The sequence below is a fragment of the Stegastes partitus genome, unplaced genomic scaffold (genome assembly GCF_000690725.1).
Source record: "Stegastes partitus isolate 25-593 unplaced genomic scaffold, Stegastes_partitus-1.0.2 Scaffold1844, whole genome shotgun sequence".
In the NCBI taxonomy this organism is placed as follows: Eukaryota; Metazoa; Chordata; class Actinopteri; family Pomacentridae; genus Stegastes; species Stegastes partitus.
In genome coordinates, this window is record NW_007579575.1 from 112,686 (window position 1) to 119,435 (window position 6,750).

The 6,750-nt window shown below is 42.0% G+C and overlaps 3 non-coding genes across 3 annotated transcripts; 2 read left to right on the forward strand and 1 right to left on the reverse strand.

The window, feature by feature from the left end:
- The first annotated feature begins 2,615 nt into the window (after nucleotides 1–2,615).
- On the forward strand, nucleotides 2,616–2,697 carry trnas-aga (transfer RNA serine (anticodon AGA)). Its single transcript has one exon. It is a non-coding gene; the product is annotated as a tRNA-Ser (tRNA).
- A 630-nt stretch (nucleotides 2,698–3,327) lies between these two features.
- trnag-ucc (transfer RNA glycine (anticodon UCC)) lies at nucleotides 3,328–3,399 on the forward strand. The gene has a single exon. It is a non-coding gene; the product is annotated as a tRNA-Gly (tRNA).
- A 1,750-nt stretch (nucleotides 3,400–5,149) lies between these two features.
- trnaa-ugc (transfer RNA alanine (anticodon UGC)) lies at nucleotides 5,150–5,221 on the reverse strand. Its single transcript has one exon. It is a non-coding gene; the product is annotated as a tRNA-Ala (tRNA).
- Between the last annotated feature and the right edge of the window lie 1,529 nt (nucleotides 5,222–6,750).

Consider the following 6,750-nt stretch of genomic DNA (forward strand, 5'->3'; position numbering starts at 1 on the left):
CTTGAGAAACTGGGTTCTGATATGCACTGTGGTTCTTAAAAACCTGATAATAAAGCTCCTCCTTGGTGGTCAGGTTTATATATATATCACCTGGATGATAATTTAAATCACAAGTCCCCAAACTGAACTTACTAACATGTTTTTTACAGATTAGTTGCTGAAGTCACTATTATGGACTGTTTGATTCTCCTCAGTTATGGTCCTGTGTCGCCTCTGTTTGTTTAACATCATCGTAATTTCAAACTCTTTTGCTTGTGGACTTTTGGGTTTTCTTCATTACCCAACGTTGCGACTGGTGAAGACCTCGAAAGATGTCCTGAAGCCACAAAGTAAAGTACATCAGGGTGAACTACAAAACAGTTTCCTGAAAGGTTCTTTGGGCACAAATCTAGAATTTATATCTCAGGGCTGAACACAACTTGAACAAGTTAGAAACAACCAAAAGCCAGGATGCAAATGTCCCAGAGCACTTCACATGAGAGAAACAACTTTAAACATATCTAAGCACCTAAAAGAATAAACATTCAAATCTGTCCACAAATTAAGAAAAACGAGTCTCAAATGTTAACTTTATCTGAATAATACGCAAATGGTTCAGAACTTGAAACGTCACCATTATTGTTAGTGTTATTTTTGCAGCAGCTCCACAACATTCACAATGGCTAAGTTCAGTCATAACATGAGCTCTTGGTGCTGTTCTTAGAAGGCTACTAATCAAACACTGTAAGAAAAAAAACAGATGTTTTGGGTCACAAACGTAGATATTTAGAATGTAGACATCATTGTAGGAACCTTTACTTCTTCTCATGAACAACTTCACACAGACTTCACTAAAAGATCAGATCCAAGAAAATGCTTCACTCAGCAGAGAACATTCAACCTCTTCATACATTTCACATTTCTTTCGAGCAGCGCATACAGACAAAGAGGCTTAACCAGTGTGGCTCCATGCCTTTCAATATCTCATTCAGATTAATTCAATTCATAGGTTGAAGCTTCTGTCTATTAGCCATAGTGTCTGTCTTCTTCTTTGATCGTTGAAATGGTTGCTAATTACTTTCCAGGAAATGCATAAAAGTTTCATTTTGCGCTAAAATGGAAGTGCAGGATTCCCCCTCAGTGCCATTTAAGCATATCAGTCGTATGTAGTTCATTGTCACAACTTGCAATGAATTTGGTAACGCCCATTTGGTGGTGGATCCATAGCACACATTGGCCAGATTTGAAGAGCAGCTGATCAGTGTCAGATATGGATCTGTACATTTGGAGGCCGGGACAAATCTGTTTGCCACGTCTGGGACAGATGTCACAATAAATTCACTTCCAATATGGACCAGTCTTTCTGTGATGTTTTGGAACTTCTGCAGATGATAAAATGTTCAACATCATCCATAATGTGGCTCACTTATTGATCTGTCATCTAATGCTGCATTTGGAAAGTGACTGGTGGGGTCTGCCACAGCTTTTTGTATTTATTTGGATGTATATATATGTACATAGAAGCAAAAATACTAAGTACAGCAGACATTTGTTCCAGTTTTCATGGCAGACCTTCTGACTTGTGACAGCAGTGGAAGTACAGGTTTGGTTTANGTGAGACATGCAAGGTAACCGGTTGGATTGTTATTGAGTCTATTGTTTCAGGTGCAGCAGGCAGACAGTCTGAGGGAAGAAGTTCCTCCTCATCCTCTCATCCTCTCAGCAGAGAGAATAGACTGGGGTGGATGGGCTCACAATCGTCCTGGGCTTTAACCTGCATTGTTTGGTGTAAATGTCCTGCAAGTTGGGGAGGGTGGTTCTGATGGTACGCTCAGCCAAGTGGACCACCCTTCTCAGGGCAAAGAAGTCCAAGTCCTGCTGGGTGCTGCTGGCCATCCAGGTGATGAACTCCAAGCCAACACTTTCAATGGTGCAGGTGTAGACGTTCCTGAGCACCTTGAGAGGGAGCTTAAAGTCCCTCAGGCATCTGAGGAGGTAGAGACACTGTCGAACCGTCTTCACCAGGGTGTTGATGTGACAGGACCACATCTGGTCGTGCGTGATGTTGACACCCAGGTACTTGAATCTGTCCACTCACTCCACCTCTGTCCTCTGATCATGAGTGGGTGGTATGCCCTCTGCTGCTTCTTGCTCCACAATCAGCTTTTTGGTCTTGCTGACGTTCAGGAGGAGGCTGCACAGTCCTCCAGGTGGGTGATCTCCATCAAATAGTCCTCCTCGTTGTTGTTGTTGATCAGACCCACCACTGCTGTGTCGTCAGCAAACTTAATGATGTTAGAGTCTGATGTGGACAGACAGTCATTGGAGTACAGTGAGCACAGCAGAGGGCTCAGCACACAGCCCTGGGGGAAACCAATGTTCAGGGTGCGTGAGGGGGACAGGTGATTTCCCACTCGAACCACCTGTGGTCTGCTGGTCAAAAAGCTGTAGACCCACCTGCACAGGGAGGAGGTGAGTGCGAGGTCCTGCAGCTTAGTGACTAGTCTGGAAGGGATTGTGGTATTGAACGCTGAACTGAAGTCCATTCGCACATAATTCCCGACCAGCAATTCACGAGAGGCCCAAAGTGGCTAAGGATGACTGCACGCTTGGAAAGCTGCCCAATACTCTATTGAGTTGTCGTGGCCGAGTGGTTAAGGCGATGGACTAGAAATCCATTGGGGTCTCCCCGCGCAGGTTCCAATCCTGCCGACAACGAGAGTTTTCGTCGACTGACTTTGACAATGATGTTGGAATCAGTTCACCTATTCAGACGACAATTTCTAAAAAGTTCTGTTCATTTCAGTCTAATTTCGATCATTCTAACACTGAGTAATACAGCTCACACAAAATTTTGGAGAGGATGTTATGGAACATTAGGTATGATCATTTCAAGTTGGAACAGGAAAGCCACGCTGTATGTAGAGTACGGCTGCTTTATCTTTAACTTGTGATTGTTGAGGTCTGTATCTTCCTCAGGTTTTATTGGAAAGTTGTTTATGAGTTGAACTGTTTGCAGCACAGATTCTTGTGTCAGTGGTGCTGGATTATCATCTGTTCTACTTGATAGTAACACACAGCTACACACAGGACTGATGAACAGCTCCTGTGCTGTAATTCCAGCCTCCAGATGTGTCCACTGAGTGAAGCAGAGGTTGGATGATGTAGAAATAGCACAGTGAACAAGCAGCAGTGAAAGAAGCTGAGGGAGGAAACTGTGTCTTCTCTTGTCTCTCTGGTGTCCCTCCCTCTTCTCCTCCTGTGCTCCTCATCCCTCTTCCTCCTCCTCCTCTCTCAGTCAGCTCATATAAACTGCTGAGTTGGCAACAAAACTCAGCCTGTGATGTGGCGATGGTGGTATAGTGGTGAGCATAGCTGCCTTCCAAGCAGTTGACCCGGGTTCGATTCCCGGCCATCGCAGTGAGAAGGTTTTTCTTGTGTGTCTGATGACTGGAGAAACTTGGTTCTGATAGAAATCAGATAGTAGAGTTCTATGTACTGTGATACTGTGGTTCTTAAAAACCTGACAATAAAGCTCCTCCTTGGTGGTGGATTTAGAAGCAAAAATACTAAGTACAGCAGACATTTGTTCCAGTTTTCATGGCAGACCTTCTGACTTGTGACAGCAGTGGAAGTACAGGTTTGGTTTATAACGTTTGTTTATTAGACAGACCTCCAAAGAAAAGCTGTGATGACATGTCCTTCTCAGTGAAAAGCAGCCGAGGTGAGCTGACAGAGGAACAGGAAGTAGGCTAGACCTGCTCCATGGTTACAGGAAAATGTTCCAACACTGTAAAAAACAGGCCTGTACTGATTGACTTTCTTGCTAAGAGTTGGGTGAGAAGATTGATCTCACCTCATGTCTAAACCATAAATATGAAGCTACAACCAGCAGCTAATGAACTTAGCTGAGCAAAAATACTGGAAACAGGAAGACAGCGAGCCTGGCTCTGTGTAAAGTTAACACCATCCACCTACCAGCACCTCTGCAGGTGAAGGAGCTGTGAGCTCAGCCAAGCGGCAGCTGGCAGCAGCTTCATCTGATGCACAGACATGAGAGTGATATTTATCTTCTCACTGAAACCTCAGTAAGAAAACACAACAGCACTGAACCGACTGAACCCCGAGCAGTTTCTGTGCGTTTGTTATCTAGAAGTGGACAAAACTCAAAACCTTTGTATTGTTTAACAGCGCTATAATACCACAAATCATAAAAAAAGGAGAATATGAAATGCAAATTTTTTAAAGAATTATTTATCTTACAAATTCTGAAAAAAACATTTATCAAAGTGTCAACAGTTATTAACAAACTGGAAAATAATGGAGATGCTACACATTGTAGATATTTGATTACTTATATTTTCAGTTTGTTTGTCAAAATCCAATTTTAGATTTGGTTATGTTTTCTGACATTTGGTAGAAATTTGTGTCTCTGATAAATGGAGTCATTGTGGAGACTTTTTTAATGAAAACAAGACTTTCAAACTTGTTGGTGGTTTTGGGGTTCAGGAGGTTAAATGTTGGAAATGGTGATGGAATCAATAGCTGTCCCTCCAAATGATCGCAACACTGATACATGTATCTGTGTGTGTTTGAGTGCAGCTTGCATACATCAAGATTACACCCCGACTAGCGGCAGGCTGTGATGACCAAAACTATTTTCACAAGAAAATACATTAAATATCACAGTGATGAGCGTGATCACATTTAAGCCACAATGGCAGCACACTTACATGGTGACCAGTCTTCCCATGAACTTCTGTGTTCTGGACTATGAGAAAGTACAACACTGGTCTAACTACTGGTTTCTAACTTGTCTCGGATCATGTGACTCAAACACAAACCATCTCCAAACCCACTTTGTTTGTTTTTCCTGCTATTTGTACATTTGTTCATGAGATGGTAGTACAGTGAAGCCTACCTGATGAATGAACATTAGCAGACTACTGTTGTAACCAATCACTGCAAAAACCAGATGGTGAGGTGAGAAATGCAGACATTTAGAATCCCGACATCATTCTCAGGACCTTTAATTGCTCTTAAGAGCAACTTGACACAGACTTCACTGAAAGATCAGATACAATGAAGAACTCAGGTTTCTGCTTTACCCAGCAGAGTACATTTGAGAAGTTTCATTTAATGAGCTATCCTCCCACAAGAAATATGAACTTGGAGATGCCGGGGATTGAACCCGGGGCCTCATACATGCAAAGCATGCGCTCTACCACTGAGCTACATGCCCTTGATGTCACAACATTACAGTAGTAGGTGTGTTCCAAAATCCAAGGCGTCACAGAGTTTTATCCAGACATCTATGTAACAGTCACATGTTGCTTAGTAAGGAGCCCGTCTGGTGACATCCATAAGAAATAAAAATAACTTGTTTCCACGCATCAGTAAATCGTGGCCACGAGATATTAATGCCTGGGAATGACATAGTTAAGATTGAGCAATGACAGAAGTTAAATTGTGGCCTCGCATTACTAATACAAAGAAACAAGAGAAGTTGTGGAGCAAATTTCACAGCACGGTCAGACCAGCTGTCGATTAAGGATAACGGGCGGACTTGCATGAAACATGGAGCATTTTGATTTGATTTGATTTGATTTTAACCTTGGAATGAACTACACCGATATCCTGCGATCTCTTGCGATGAAACACCGTGTGATAATTTATGTTGTTCCTGAGTTATTTTTATTTCTTATGGATGTCACCAGACGGGCTCCGTAGCTTGGGGCCTTGCAAACAATTATTATTGTGTCACCTGAACAAGTCAGTCTTTATACATGTGATGGACTTGACCTGTGATAAATTATAAAACTTTAAATTGTTGATGTATTCATTATTCATCTTAGAAACTAAGAAATACTACTAGTACTAACATTGATACAAATATTTAACCTGGTGCTTTGAAGATGCATTCTGCTCCATGCCTCTATCAACAACTTCTGTTTTCTAGTGAGTCAGGATCAAATGTTATGTCGTAACTTTTTTCTGTCTAAATAATAATAAGTTCACTACCCTGGGCCATTTGATGAGTGGCTTTGGTTCTGGACTTTTGTTTCAAGCTGAGGTAGGCTGGACTCAAGAGGCTCCGCTGTGCTTGGCTGTTCTTCCTCTGGGATTGATGTCCTCCAGATTTTGGTTTTTGACCTGCTGCTGAACTTTACTTGCCTGACTAGTGTTATGCCCCGGTATAGGGGAACCTTTAGCATAGCATGAGTTTGCTCCACACCAGTCTTTCCACTTCAAAGAAGGTCAGCAATCAGACAAGCCAAGTATCAAAATGAGCAGTTTCTTTTATTTTTACAATAAAGAAGGGGACATAGGCCAAAATAACAAACAAAACACACTCTACATTAGCCCTGATTTCCCTATCGAAAAGAAAAAGCAAAGAAAAGACAATAATATGACCTAACCACCTAGTAAACAAAAAACAGGAGAAAAAGGGTTTAAAAGAAAAAAAGGCCTCTCCCTCCTACTCTGCTCTCTATCTACAATATTTATAAAGATGTACTACAAGACACGGAATCTGTTGCACACGGCTACAAACAAGTTCCTGCTGCATCCTCCTGCAGTACAGTCGCGATGTCCTGCTGGCTTTCTCTCACCTTTTAAGAATGTTATGCTATTTGTCATTCCTCATAATTGTAAAATAAAACTATTACAAAAAAAAAAAAAGAATCTTGCCTTCCGACACGTCCACGGGTTCGTCTGCTCATTGGCTACAAGTTTACAGCTTCAGAGAGTGTCTGCAACCCGACTGGTCGA